We start from the raw sequence: 15,393 nt of genomic DNA, 5'->3' as shown, positions 1-15,393 counted from the left end.
CTCTGGGATACAAATTCTGGAATCCAGTATCCTACTTTCTGCTTTCCTACGATAGCATTTCTGCCTTCAACTAAAAGACAGGAACTAGGATGTCTACCTACCCATTGCTAAAAAAAACAAAACATGAAACCCATCGCATACGAAAACAAAAAATGCAAGTATTTGTCCTGCATACAGATGACATCCCTCTGCATTGGCTAATTAATAGGTAGAAATGCAAATTTAATTGATCCTGCTTGATTGTCCATCCTGGAGAGGATGGTGACTAGATGTTCACCAGAAGAGTGTCCCAAAGGTGTTTTTTCGAAGTGGACTTTGGAAGTCTTCTTTCCTTGAACACGTTTCGCTTCCAAACCGAAGGAGCTTCTTGGATGAGAAGCAAAAACGTCTTCAAAGAAAATGAAAGGAAGTCCAGCTACCTCTTGAAAAAGCACCTTTGGGACAACCACGGATGATGGAGAAGCTCTATAGACATCTCACCAGAAAGCTATTATAGAGAAGAACATCTGGTCTCCCACTTTGGACTGAGCCAGTTCCATGAAAGGGATATGGGATGGACAGTTGGGTGGGGGGAACTTTAGAAGACAATGGAAGAGGAAACCACCAGAAGAAACAATGAACAAAACCTGGGAACTCTATCAAACCGATTCATATTTTTTTTCCTTTATATTTTTGTTTCCTCCGACCCGCTCACTACTGTGTATCTCTAACCAGACCAGGCCAATCATAGCTCCAAGGATGACCCCACAGTTGCCTAGCAAACCTCTAGCTGTTATGGGAGATTCAAACACAAAACTCTCCCTTCCAAATTATCTGAAACTGTAAGTGACTTCACTCATGTTGTCATCGACCTCTCTCCGATGACGCCATGTGGCCAGTTGTAATCTTGTTGCATGAACTTGATGTTGAACTTTCTATATCTCTGCTTTATTTTTTTTAATTTGTTCTTATTATCAGTTCTTCTTCCCACCCACCCCTTCCTCTTCTCTTCTGGCAGTTGTGCAGTGCCATATTGATGCCCATGATGGATAGTTTTTGGAGTGCTGATTGGTCAGTCTTTTACTAGTTGTGGATTCTTTGAGCCCATAAATTCCACTTTGTACCTCCTTTGTACCTTCTTCTTTTCCTCTCTGTTGTGACGTGACAATGATGTACGTGCCCTTGATGTATGATCATGATGGCTGGATAAAACGGTTGGGGTTGGTCTAAGAAATCAGGGTTGTAGAAGAAATAGCAAGATATGCGACACATTTTTCCTATCTAGCTTCCCCAGGTTCTGACCCAGCTCCCCAAACACGACAAAGTTGAAGCCATGATTCCTTTATTAGTTTCTCTAAACGTTTCTCTCTCAATGCAGGCAAACAAGTCTGTCTGGCAGGGAGATAAATAGTTGTCTGCCACATCTATTCATCTCCACCCCCTGGCTTTTATCCCCAGAGCTAGGGTGGGGCTTTGCTAGCAGCGGTGGCAATTCCTTCCCAAGGACCGGCCCATAGATTTCCACTGCTCTCCTCTCCTCTGCCTTCTGTGCATCTGCGCGACAGGCACTGGACCCAACTGTTCCTCCTTTTCCTCATCAGCCACCTCCAGACCTGGGGGCTGTTGACTCTCCATCTGAGAGGTGACTGACGACCCAGGCTCCGCCTCTCTCTCTGTGTGTGTCTCTCTGCCAGCTCCATTCCCTCTTCCCCCTCGGAGCTCTCAGGTTGCCCTGATGCTGACCCTAACTCCCATGCTGCCTCCTCCTCCTCCTTTGATTCAGCTGCTGGGGGGACCGGCAGCCAACAGGCCACAACACCCTGTTTTCCTCACGCAACTTCCAATGTGTTGGATCTGAACTTTCATAATCCTCTTTTCTGGGGTATTCAAGCAGCACCTACAGAACTATCTCAGAGAGGCACTTTCATTTGGATTTCTACTTTGGAGGTTTGGCTTAAAAGGCCTCCTCCAATTCCTAAGATTCCGAAAGTTTATGGAAACTCAAGTCCAACATATCTGAGGATCGCCAGGCTTGAAAATTATAATTGTTTAGATTGATGCATTACCCCCCCCCCTCAAAAAAAGGACTATCATTGCACAAGCTCAAGAACTTAAAGATCTCCCTTTGGTTGATACCCGATGCTCTTTTACAGCAGAGAAGAGCAAGCAAATGCTCTTTGTCTGCATAAGCTTCAGAGTCAATTCCCTGCATTTCCAAAGGGTGCTGGAAAGAACTACCTGAAACTTGAGTGAACTTGAGCCAATAAGCTCACTGTACTGGATCAACAGATCAGGGATCTGATGGGGTATATAAGCAGCTCTGAACTGTGATGTTTCAACAGCAGCGTCAGTTCCAAATAGAATTTTGATGAGACACCCCCTAAGACCAGAAGCTGGACAAGGAGGTCAAAAACCAATCCACGAGGAGGCCATGCTATTGCCAAGATCATTAAGATGATCTTTTAGATCAGGGATCTCCAACCTTGGCAACTTTAAGGCTGGGGGTTAGGAGTTGAAGTCCTCCAGGCTTAAAGTTGCCAAGGTTGGAGAGCCCTGCTTTAGTTGACTAAATCCCCCCAAGTCAATCTCATCTCAAGGGAGATTTTATTTTATACTTTAATGTAAATATATTTAATAGACAGAAGTGGGGGGGAACCTGAAACCTGGCCTAAAGGGACATGTAAAGTCCATCCACATCTCTTGACAATCTCTTGGACGTAAATGGAACTGAAGAACTTTGACCCATTCCTACATTTAAAAGTCAGCTGGGGAACATTTAGAACCAATTCTTTCTTTTTTCCCCTGCGAGATGGAGTGACACCAGTTTAGAGTCCAGGATAAGAGAGATCCTAGAGCAGTGCTTCTCAACCTTGACCACTTCGAGACGTGTGGACTTCAACTCCCAGAATTCTTCAGCCAGCCTTTCTCAAATCTGGGAATTGAAGTCCACGCATGTCCAAGATGGGAGAAGCTGAAGTCCATTTCTGGAAGTTGAAGTCCACACCATTCCAAGACTCTTAACCCAGCGCTTCTCAACCTTTGCGATTTTTCAGGCAAGTGGACTTCACCTCTCAATTGGAGAATTGCCTGGAAGCCCACATGTCTTAAAGCAAGCAAGGTTGAGGAACGCTATCCTACAAACTAGCCAGATTTCAGAATCCAGCTTTTCTGGGGGCAGACATTGAATGCTGCTGTCCTCCGGAGGCACCCCAATTAGGACACGGTTCCCTCCCCACCCCCTACCCCATATCAAGATTTTTGGAGGTCAGAAGATATTCCTCAAAGGACAACGTGTGTGCCCCTCTCTTCGCTCTCCTTCACCTTCTCCCTCTGTCTTGCAGATTGGATGCCAGGCGGCATAAGAAGAGTATTTCCCCTTGTCCCATATGCCGTATCGAGAACTTGTTAACTTTCTTTGCAACATATCACGGCGGAAAAGAAAGCGATGAAGAAAAGAGTTCACCGCAGTGGCGAAGCAGAGGTGCTCGGGAAAAGAAAGAGCTCGTTTCGTTCTATATATTTTTTCTTTCTCTCTCTCTCTCTCTCTTTCTCCTATTTTTTTTTTTTGCCCTTTCTTTTAAAAGGTTTCAAATCGGTTGGAACTCGGTTTTCCTTTGGGGTTTGGTTTCGTTTTAGACGATGACGATGATTTTGGTCTCTTTAAGGCAAGAGAAACAAACAAACAAACACCAAGGAGGTGATTGTGGCCAAAAAACTTGGACCTGAAGAAAAGAGGCTGTGATGCTCTTTGCCGACTCAAAACTCCATGGACGGGAATTGGGGCCGCTGTAGAAGACATTTTTTTTTTCTTTTGGGAAAAAAAGAAAAGAAAATTATAACGAGGAAGGGCGAGAGGAAAAAAAAAACAAGCGTCCCTTGCAGCTGAAGGGTGGGACTTTGTGAGAGAAAAGGTTGTGGGTATGTAACACCTGTGGCCGGGACCAACTCCTCTCAAAAGCATTGTCCGATTTTCAAGATTCAGAAGGAGGGAAGGAACGAAAGATCTAAACCAAAGCTGATGGGTTTGGAGCAGGGAAATGCTTTTGTTTTCAATGGAGAATGGAAAAAGAAAATAAGGGAGTTTGTTTTTCTCCGTGTCTGTTTGGGAAAGAAAAGAAAGAGGAGAAGAAGAAGAAGAGGAAGAAGAAGAAAACCCCAGTTAACTAAGAGGATGTTGAACCTAACCGAAGAGAGAAAGAGAGATATATATAAATAGGTCTATATATCTTTTATCCCATGGATTGAGTGAGTAAGAGTCACAGGATTTTGCCCCAGTCCTGGGAGATTGGATTAACTTCTTTCAAAGTCATATCATTCCTTAGAGTTTAGGGACCAAAGGACTATTGCTTTTTTAATATATATATAAATATAAATATATATATATATATATATAAATTAATTAATTTAAAAAACAAAAGAAAAAACTCAAAGAGGTTTAAAAAAAAGAAGCAAGCAAGCAAATCGAAAAAAATCAAAAAAGGAAAACAACAACAACAACAATAACACACACACACACACACACAAAAAAAAAACCCTGCTTCAAATCCAAGCTATGAGTCATCTTCAAGAGAAGGAAGCCAGCAACAAGCAGAAGTCGCTTCAGAACAACCTGGCTTAATAATGCTGGTGGCTTTGTGACTGCATTGAATGCTGTAGGGTTTCAAGGAGCAAAACTGGGGTGCGGGTGGGGTGGGGGTTTTATGGGTGGGTGGGTGGGTGGGACTATTTATCCCAGTAGCAATTTGTGCTCTCTCTTCCCACCTGCCCCCCCCAGATAGAGGCTTAGTTTTCAAGAAATTTTGTTGGGGAAGGAGAGAAGAGGAGAATAGGGCAGCTGCCCCTGATCTGCATCTCCCGTGTTGGAAAGGAATACTGGATCAGTGCCAGAAGAAACACAGAACTAACGTGAGCATCCGTAGTGGTCTTCTGAAGACCGTTAGACCTTGGGGAATCTACCTTCCTACGCTGAGGCTGCTCTCTTTGAGACCCAAGAAGGCCACCTTGGGCCTCGTAGGGACACAGGAGAAACCCTGCTCCAAAAAAGTAGGCAGAGTTATATCCAGAGCAAATCTAAATTTGATTTAACTGACATCCAAGTATTGTTTATTTCCCATGTACCTGAGAGCGTTCTTTGGCCATTAAATGTCACTCATGGTGGCAACTTCTGGAGGTCTTCGGAGGATGAACTCAAGACTTTAAAGGGTGTCAGAAGATCCTGGGGACTCTGTACCCCAATGTCCATGGACCAGGAATAGCTGTCTAGGATTTAGAGGACTCATTCTTAAACTGGGGGTATTTACCCCCAAAGGGTTACTTTGGGCCTATCCTGGGGTTGTTGTTGTTAGTTGTGAAGTCATGTCCAACCCACCGTGACCCCATGGACAACATTCCTCCAGGCCTTCCTGTCCTCTACCATCCTCTACAGTCCATTTAAGCTCACGCCTAATGCTTCAGTGACTCCATCCAGCCACCTCATTCTCTGTCGTCCCCTTCTTCTTTTGCCCTCCATCATTCCCAGCATTAGGCTCTTCTCCAGGGAGTCCTTCCTTCTCATCAGGTGGCCAAAGTACTTGAGTTTCACCATCCTGGGGTAATGGAGCAATTTGTAATCGCTGAGTTGAGTTGTATTTTAGGATGACTGTTCTCAAAATACTTGTGTAAGACGAGAGAGTCTGGTGGTTTTGTTTTGTGTGTGTGGGGAGATAATTACAGTACATTATTCAAGACTAGAAGAAGGAATTATTGGATCAAAGCATTTAAAAGCCACTGATTTACTCTCCATAGTAAGAGCTGCTTAGAATTAAACCTGGGGTGTTCTTTGTGTTGTCTGCTCAGAAAAATCCCCAACCTGTTCTTCTATTCAGAATTCCTGCTTGTCCAGATTAACGCAACTTACTCCCAAGTAAGAGTGTGCAAAATTTCATCCTTACTCTCTTATTTGAGACCTTCAGGTTGCCCCACATTCCAAGAAGAAAACCAGGAGTAAATACTTGATCATCAAGTCCCCATGACTAACCTATTTGAAATGCATAATGCATCTTGCTTTTTCAGTTCACTTTAGGATCCCCTCAAAAATTAAAAGGGGTTTAGGCTGCAGAAACTGCCTTCATGCATGAATACCCCAATCCTTCTGGAAATTATCTCTTTTCTATGTTAAAAAAAAAAAAAAAAACCACGAACCCAGATTCAGGGTGAATCAATAAAAGCCCATAGCTGCGTAACATCTGGCCACAGTTTTACTAGTTTTAGCCAAAATAGAAAGTTCCCACTTTAACTAGTGCACTCTTAAGAAAACTTTACGCGTTCGCTGCATGATTTGCCAGAAAATAAATAAATAAACAGGAAAGCGTAATGTGGGGGCCCGACTCTCTCCCGATCAACGGAGAGTCAAAATGGTGGAGATTACGTTTCATATCTGTCTTTAAGCCCAAGGGCCAATTTTTGAGTAACTTTTCAGTCTTTTTTTTTTTGACTGAAAGGGCAGCTGGTAGATTGGAGGTGCCTCTGTCCTTACTTACTGCCAGTTATCATATTTTTCACTGAACGCCCCCCCGCCCGCCCCTCTCAAAAAAAAAAAAAAACCACAGACCAAGCTTTTGAATTTTCTAGAGCCACCAAAGGTATGAGAGAAGCTTTTCCAAACTCTATCTCAAGGAGCGATGCTTGGTCTTAAAAGTTTAAAATGTCTAAAAGAGGAAAGGAAGCTGTTTCCACCCATTACAAGGCAAAATCAAGAACTGTATTAAAATAACATCTTCATGAGGTATATGTAGTATGTGTGTGGGTAAACACTTCCATGCATACATAGATTTCCTTTTTATCCTTCACATGAAGGACAATTCTAGACACCTAGAAGTCAGTTCTAGGCCCTGTAGCTGAGCAGTAGTCTGTAAGGGACAACCCTATAGAGGCTTCCATGAAAGACAACACCCCAGAATGACAATGTCAGTTTCCATCACCACCTCTCTTGGACCACTAAACATCTCCTCCCCGTGGCCATGCTCAGATGAGCCATAATGTGAAACCTGGATGTAAGAATGCAACCTCTTTAATTCCTTGAGTAAGCACCTTTTCAGGAGTCAGGATTGCATCCATACTTATCTCCTCTCATCCCTGAGACTATAACTCTTAAATTCCTAATGAGTGTTGGAGAAGAGATGGTTGTCCTCCTCCAGCAGCTGTGGGTAACCTGGGAGACAGCCTTGAGAAAGATATGCCTGGAATGGGCTTCTGTTTGTGGCTGCCCTAGTCAGTTCCCCATTCCCCTTGCCTATGGCAACTCGAGAGCAGGCCAGGGATGCTTTGCGGGTTGACACTCATCATTCTACCGTGCTGAATTTTGCTCCAAGAGAAGCTTTTGGTGGTCTTTTAGAAAAGCATCTCCGATCTGGCTTTTGCGGTAGGAGTCCTGGCCTTCAACAGGAGATTCTTCAACAGACATATTGAAAAGACGCAGTCGTTGTTTCCAATATATTTTGCATTTGAACACCTCTCGATATAGGCTGATTGTAGATGGGCGAGAAAGAGGCAAGCAGGTCCTTTTGCATTTGTAGAACCTTATCTCTGTGTCTCTTGTTGCACTGGTATGATCGCAGCCAAATTTAAGACAGCTTTCCAGAATCTTCTGGAGAGGAGGAGGTCAGGGGAGGGGTGGGAAGGAGGGAGGGAGGGAAGGGGAATTCAATTAAGGAAGTGCCAAATAAGAATGAAAGACAGATAAGAGTCATGAAGGAACTGGAGGTTATCTGTCCTTCATGAGTCACATTCCCCCAATGCGGTCACTCGGCCACTGGACTTCTTCGAATTCTTCTCTCGTATTATTGGTTTTTTTTTCTCCTCTCTTTTCCTTTTATGCTTTTTTTTAAAAAAAAACTTTTTGTGCTTCACTGTTAACATTGCCTAGTGGTTTAGAACAGAATGCTTTTTTTGTAGTGTGATTTAGCATCGAACATAGAAGAGCCCCCACCCTACCCCACTCCCACCCCATTCGAAACAAATGAAAACAAAGCAAAAAAAAAAAGAATCAAAATGAAAAAAAAAAGAGACAATCGATTTTAGTGACCTTGGGAAAGAGGACTTTTTTTCTAAGAGAAAAAGAAATGGCACACACACAACACACACTTCCCCACACACACACACACGCGACGCACCCCATATGTGCACTCACAAAAATACACATTCACGGGCGACTGTTTTAAGGACGGGAGTGGTGTTGACACTCTTATTCATTCATGGCAGGGTAGATGGTTGAAATGCAGGCTTTTGCCCCACTGGCAACGAAGAACGGGAGGTCAGACATATACGCTGAAGCCCCATGCGTGAAAGGGGGGCTGCTTCTTTGGAAAGCAGCTCAGGTGATCCTGTAAAAATAAGGAAGTGGGATCTGCTTGCAACCGGATCTCCACATCGGCTCATTTCTTGGGATCCGCTGTACCAGGGCAGGGCAAGTTTTTTGAATGGCCAGGATATCTATAAGTAGCATTCCTTTGGAGACACGGAAAACTGGGTGGAGTTGTCTCATATTGGGGGGGGGGGAGGTAGGATTTTGGGGAGGGGGGTTGCTTAAGGTTCATGGGAAATTTGTAGGTTTTTTTTTTTTAAGTGGATGGGGTGGGATGCTAGGTTGAGCCAATGAAAAGACCCGAGAAATTCACCTTTGAGAATAGCTTGACTGGCATACTTGCTTGGAACGAAGAGCTGGCTGGACTTTGGACGGAGACCAAAGCAAATGTGGTGGTTTAGTTTTGTCCATATTTCCTTCATCTGCTGATCGCTCTTCATCATTTCTTGAGGTAGCTTCCCCAAAGCTGGTGACAGTTGATAGAATCCAGAGCCAACCATCAGGCTGGAGAAGCCAACCATCACCTTGAAGAAGACCTGTGCGGCTCAACCTGCAAGACGCTTTCAACGGATGCAACTTTCCTTGCTGTTTTTGTTGCCAAGCCTTGGGCACGTGGCTTGAGGGAGGATGCTTGGAGTAACGACAGAAACCTAGAATAGATAGCTGGCAGTAGATGGAGGACTTCATTTCGGTCTTTGACTAGCAGTTTTAAACCATTCCTCACTTCTGAAGGGAAGGAAATACTTAGCTCACCAAGAACATGACATGGTAGGAAATCGTTCTGTAGGAAAGGGATGGACACATCATCATCTGAAGACTTCTCTCAGCTTCTTCCTTAGCCTACTAGGACCCCATGTTTCATTTCCAAAGCTTTCTTTGGCCAACCCAAATAGTAGGTCATTGTACACAAGCAAGGAAGCCGTCATCGCGTGCTGAAGGTCTCTTTCTCGTTCATTGAACCATCATCAAAAATCTCTCATTCACGTACGAGACTAGGCCGTGTGGAAAAGACAATGGGCAACTCACTTGTGAGACAGTTCATTGCCTATCTTCATCACAAGGTCAGGACTTGAGAGAAGATATTCACTGAGATGGCTCTTTTTCTCCAAGCTCTTAACATGGAACCGATCGTTCCCTGCAGGGAATGGAGGCCGAGGGTCTGCAGTTTTATTAATCCCAGGGGATTCATGGAAGCTCTTAAGTGCTGTGGGGCCTTTCACGTTCTTCGGTGTCCAGGCCAGTGTTTATCTGCCTTCTTTTGAACCAACCATTGGGCCTCTTGAAGGACACGTTCTTGCTCCTTCTTCTGTAACCCTGTTCATCTGAGGGTGATAGACCCTGCTAAACTCATGTTTGTTCATGGCTCTCTCTTCATAATTGTTTGTTCAGAGGTATAGAACATAGAATCTTAGGGCTGGAAGGAAGCTTGAAGGTCCTCTAATCCAATCCTCTGTTCAAGCAGGAGACCCTATACCATTCTAGGCAAATGGCTGTCCAGACTCTTTTTTTTTTTTTTTGAAAACCTCTCACAATGAAGCATCCACAACTTCTGTACGTAAGCCATTCCATTGATTAATTGTCCTCACTGTCAGGAACGGACTACTTAGTTCTAGATTGCATCTCTCCACTCTTTGCTTCTTGCCCTCCCCGCTGGTGCTTTGCAGACTAGATTGACTACTTTTTCTGTGACAGTCCCCCAGGACTGCTAGCATATCACCCCCTCGATTGTTCATCGTATGATGTAGCCTCCATACCCCTGATCCTCTTTGGTACATTTCTATGCCTTCTTTCTGTATCTCTTATTATTTTTTGGCATCATGAATTGGATGCAGGATCCCAAATGTGAGATCGAGGAAGAGAGCGAGGAAGAGGAAGTTGTTCCACGGAAACTCTCCTTAGCATTTCAGTCTTATCCATCTCATCCGCTATCTTGCCACCCACCACCTACATAGCAGCCTGTGGTTGTTACGCTGGTAAGAACTCTGGTAGGCATGCTGATCATAGACAAGGGAGGCTAGAGAGGCTTCTTTCAAGGCCAGCTGTCTCCAAAGCCATCCAAGTTCCACTCTACAGTTTTTTCCAGATACATTCACAAAAAAGAAGACCATGTTACATCTATAAAGACAAATCTGTACATTAGATTTATGGACAGTCCTGGTTACTCTCTGCCAGATAGGCCTCTGTAAAGGGTAACTGGGGTGTTACAAGAAAATCTGTCCTTTGTCATGCTTGAGTTTTTATGCCAAGGTCGAGGAGGGTGGGGAAGGACAACGTCGAAGGGCTCTTTAAGAAAACCTGTCAAGGAAATCTGTCATATATATATTTTTCTCCATTATATTAAAAGCACAGAAAGATGCATGCCACTTTCAGTAATATCCCTTCTTTGCCAACCATTTCTTTTTCCTCCCAGATATTTGATCAGGAAAATATGAACACTAAACGGTGGAATATATTGGATGCACATCCAGTGGTGGGATTCAGCCAGTTCGCACCAATTCAGGGAGAACCGGTTGTTAACTTTCTAAGCAGTTGGGAAAACCGGTTGTTGGAAGAAATCTCATTTTGTGTTTTCCCCCCACTTTGCAGGGCTAATCCTGTAAGGGAGGCAGGAAGGAAACATTCTGGTGCTGTTTCTAGCTTAATCTTGATTGCCCTGCTTACAGAAACCGTAACAGAAATTGTAACAGCTAAGGCGAAGAGCCCATCAACATGAGTGACGTTGAGTTGGCCACGCCCAGTCAGTCACATGACCACCGAGCCACGCCTACCCAGCTGGTCATTAGGGCAGAGAACCGGTTTTTCAATTATTTGAATCCCACCACCGATGCCCGTATTGTGCCGTTGCTAATGTTGCGGGTTGCTTTTGACGGTACCCATTCTCTACCGCTGCTTGAATACCTTGAAACAATGATGAGAAAGATGGATACCTCTGATTTTGTCAGCTCTCTAGCCTTGTCAGAATGAAGGGATCCGAGTTTTGCCTTACAGCAAAGCATTTTTTTTAATGTAAATAACATTCCTTTTAGTTTTAGTAAAAAATAAAAGAGACAGAGAAGTCCAGGGATGGGTGGAAAGAATATCCTTGCAGGGTATGAGGTGAAGGCAGAAAACTTAAAAGTGCCAAAGCCTGAATGTGTCCAGTTCTGTATATAAAATGGAAGAAAGAGAACATATTGTGGTGTATCCTTGTTATTTCTGATTTAAGGACCTTCTGAAACATAGGGACCCCTCTAGATTAAGGGGCCTTCAACTTTGGAAACTTTTAAGGCTTGTGGACTTCAATTCCAGGAATCCCTCAGCCAGAAATTCTGGGAGTCCACAAGTGTTAAAAGTTGCCATAGATGGAGACCCCTTCATCTAGATCAGGGGTGTCCAAACCTGGGAACTTTAAGACTTGTGGACTTCAACTCCCAGAATTCCCCAGCCAGCTGGGGAATTCTGGGAGTTGAAGTCCACAAGTCTTAAAGTTCCCAAGTTTGGACACCCCTGATCTAGATGGATTGACTTTCAAATTCAAGAGTTTTCAGCAGTGGTGATGCCACTCTGAGCATTCTGGAATTTAAGTCCACACACAACTGAAGAGTGTAAAAGAATGCTATCCATTCTGTTGGCTCAACCCCCAGTGTCCATAACTCCTGAGGGAGTGATGAGTGGTGGTGTGTGTGGGTCAGAGGTGGCCGCCACCTCCTTAATTTTTTTTTTAATGCTAAAGCATAAAAATTGCAAGCGCAAAATTGCGATATAATGCTTCATTTCGGCTTGACGCCTTCTAAAGCATTGCAAAGCACGCAACAGGGGGGAACTGGGCCAGCGGCCCTACCTCGTGCATGCCACCACAACCTGGTCAACTGTGGGTCTGTGGTGCTGGTGGACGTGGGGTGGTGGGATTAGCTGTGTCCTGGGAAAAAGGCGACAGGGTTCATGAAGGGGTTTAACTCTCTCTGGAAGGAGGCGAAGTCATAGAGTAGCTCTCCTCCTCGCTCCCATCATCCCACAACCATCTTGAGGAAGGGGGTGAAAGGAAACATTGGTGTTGATCCTGTTGTAACTACCCTGTTTTCCCCAAAAATAAGACCTCCCCGGATAATAAGACCAATTGGGCTTTTGAGCACATGCGCTGAAATAAGCCCTCCCCCAAAAATAAGCCCTCCCTGAAAATATTGCAACACAGCAGCAGCCACGAGGTGACCACGCTCGCCACCTCCTGCACCTCAAAAATAATAAGACCTCCCAGAAAATAAGGCTTATTTTGGGGGGGGGGGTGTCAAAAGAAAATAAGACCCTGTCTTATTTTTGGGGAAACATGGTATTCATTTCTAAGCTTCATTTCGAAGACTTTTTTTTTAAAAAAAGGAAAGAGCTGGCCTGCCATTTTTCCAGCCACTGAAATTCAGGCCATCCCGTGGCTTCTAGATATGAGGGTCCTCCTCTCCTTACCCAGACTAACAGCTGACTGGATCAGCTGAGGTCATTAGCCAAACCTATCCTGAAGTGAGGACTCAAGGCACAGACGCATCCCACCGAAAAACGGTTGCCCGCTACTGCCATAAAGCACAAACCGCTTACATCTTTTAAGGGCTATGTTTTTGCTATTATGGTCTAGACGTTAGATGGGACGCAGAGCAGGGCAGTGGGTCTTACTGCAAAGCTACCTCCGATACATCCTCCTTTTTTGTGTGTGTAGCCAAGTCTTTGCTGAAGATTTTGTTTACTCATCGTTTCCTAGAAAAAGCGTGACGGTTTTTGAAGGAGGTGACTTTAAGAGATTTTTTTTTTTAAAAAAACGTACAAGGGATACTGTAAAAGAATATCCATGAAAACAAATATTTTCGAACTCGAGGGGTAACTAGGCTATGCCGTGAATTCAGATGGGATCCAGTATGAATTCTAGCAAAACTTGCCCTTGCAACTTAAAAGAGTAGGCCTATTAAAACGTACTTTGCTCAATACCCATCATCAGAAATAGCGCCGCAAAATTAAATCTTCCTTTCTGGTTTCTTCAGTAACAGTAAGAGCCTCCATATAGCTGGAGTTAAAAGATCTTTTGGATCAAAGATTAAAGCTCTCCAGAGAGCCACTTTCCCTACATGGGATACGAAACCAGATCTGGGATGCTCGCGTTGGTTACATCATTTTAGGTGAGCAAACGCGAATACTTCTGATGTTAATATGTCTATCCTGATGAATGGGAGTTGGCCAACTTGGGTTTCCATGTTGTAGAAGCCCCTAAGCAAGGTGTCAGAGAGGCCACCTGGAATGAGACTTTGCAGTTGGCAAATGATTCTCTGCATCATTCCTGGAAAACAAGTAGAAGGGATTTCTACTTTTGACACCAGGCTGGTGTTCGATCTGCCGTTCTAACCTCCTCCCTTTCCTCCAGCTTCTGCTTGAGTCAATGGGTCAAGGCCTACAATTCCCCCTGCTCCCTTGAAACATCTTCCTTGGTTTTGGGATCTTCTTGGCCACGGTTGAAGTCATGAGGACCCAAGGGATGAAGTCTATGCCAAGTATAGCCGTAATCTTTCTTGACCACCAAATGGATGGGGGAATGTAGCGATGACCAACTCACCCACATGTCTATGCACCTCTAAAGAGGGAAGAGGGCTTTTCATTCACAGCGTGTGTCTAGAATTAAGCCCACCAACAGAGGGTGTGGGGAAAGAGGCCGCGGTTTCTAATATGATGTTTGAAGGCTGCCACCATCGAAGCGGTCAGTTTATGTAAAGGAATGTGTTGTGGGGCGGGGGTGAAATGATCCGTTTCAAGCAAACTTTCCACAATTGTTGTTCCTTTAGCAAGATCATGGTATGAATTGTAAGTTTGGCTTTCTGTATGCAAGATATTTCTGTTCTTCTCTCCCCCAAGTCCTTGAATGACCATCGGTTTTTTCCATCCAGATTACAAGCACAGCAGGGGAGTGGAAAATTTTGGTTGTAAATGCGGTTATATTGCTGAGTCAAAAACCTTTTTTAAGGAAATCTGTACCTCCTGCATTGTTTCCCCCCCTCCCCCCAATCGGGGTTATTTGAAAGCTGCCAACTCGAGTGGGCACGTGGGATTTCAATAAAAATCACCCCCCCACACACTCCACTCCCTTCTTCTCATGCTCCTCCGCATCCCTTCTTAATTGTATTGTTTTCTTTCAGCCCCACCAAGATTTTAAAAAAATGTCAGCAGCAGGAAGTGGTCAACAACTATTCCCCACTTCCTCAAATGTAAGGTGTGCAGGAATTATATGCAGGAAATGGGGGGGGGTTGGGGAGGTAAGAAAGGGATGTAAGGAAAATGAAAAAAAAAAAACTTCAGTCATCATTCCCCAAGGTGGTACCTGTTTACAGGCTGGTAGAAATTCAAAATATCTCCACGATGGGGAAATCTGAATTAAATGAGAGTTGATAAAACAGCCAAGTTAAGGTCCTCATCCTTCAAAGTCTACTGCTTGGACCAACTGGTGAGATTCCCCAGCCCAGTAGTGAGTTATTCATTTAAAAAAGATCTTTGGCTATGGAATTCTCATCCTACATAGCCAGATTGATGTCTCATTGAAGGTCTCCATGCAATGATAGTTTGTCCCTCGTTTGTTTCTCTGAAGGGCAATGCTCCCAATCTGAAGTCTCTTTTTCTGCCCTGCCCCTCCCCACCCCACTCCTGAATTTTGGGAAGAGCACCTTTCTTTAGGCCATCTCCCCCGCCCGTCCATTCCCATTCCCCCCCACACACAAACACACAACTCATGAGCTTTCGGTTTCCATCCTCCAAAGGAACACTGCCTCCCAACAGCGGGGAGCATTTTTTTGGCATTCCAGTGGATTATACAAATTCTTTTCGACTGGTCTTTCTTATGATTTCCTTGTAGTATAAATAATAAAGACAGACAAATGGGCGTTGTGATCTCTGTAGCTCTGTAGTTAAAAATGATATTCTGCTTAGACTGAAATAAAGCACAGTCCAGTGGGAATTTGACCGGATGGCTTGCCTGAGTGTTCTTGCTGGGCGGAAACAGCACTAAAAACTTCAATGGCCTCCTGTTTATGCTTCATATCCAGTCTCTGGGAAATTCTTCAGCAAAGCCC

The 15,393-nt window shown here is 44.3% G+C and overlaps 1 protein-coding gene across 2 annotated transcripts in view; it reads left to right on the top strand.

Moving 5' to 3' along the window:
* CELF6 (CUGBP Elav-like family member 6) overlaps window positions 1-4,642 on the top strand; it is a gene marked incomplete at its 5' end in the record, with an annotated part of 131,052 nt that extends 126,410 nt beyond the window's left edge. For both annotated transcript variants that reach the window (XM_081964651.1, XM_081964652.1), the window contains one exon: window positions 3,321-4,642. The remainder of the gene's footprint in view (window positions 1-3,320) is intronic.
* Between the last annotated feature and the right edge of the window lie 10,751 nt (window positions 4,643-15,393).

The sequence above is a fragment of the Natrix helvetica genome (assembly GCF_964273705.1).
Source record: "Natrix helvetica genome assembly, chromosome: 12".
Classification (NCBI taxonomy): Eukaryota; Metazoa; Chordata; class Lepidosauria; order Squamata; family Natricidae; genus Natrix; species Natrix helvetica.
This window is presented reverse-complemented; position numbering and strand designations above follow the sequence as displayed.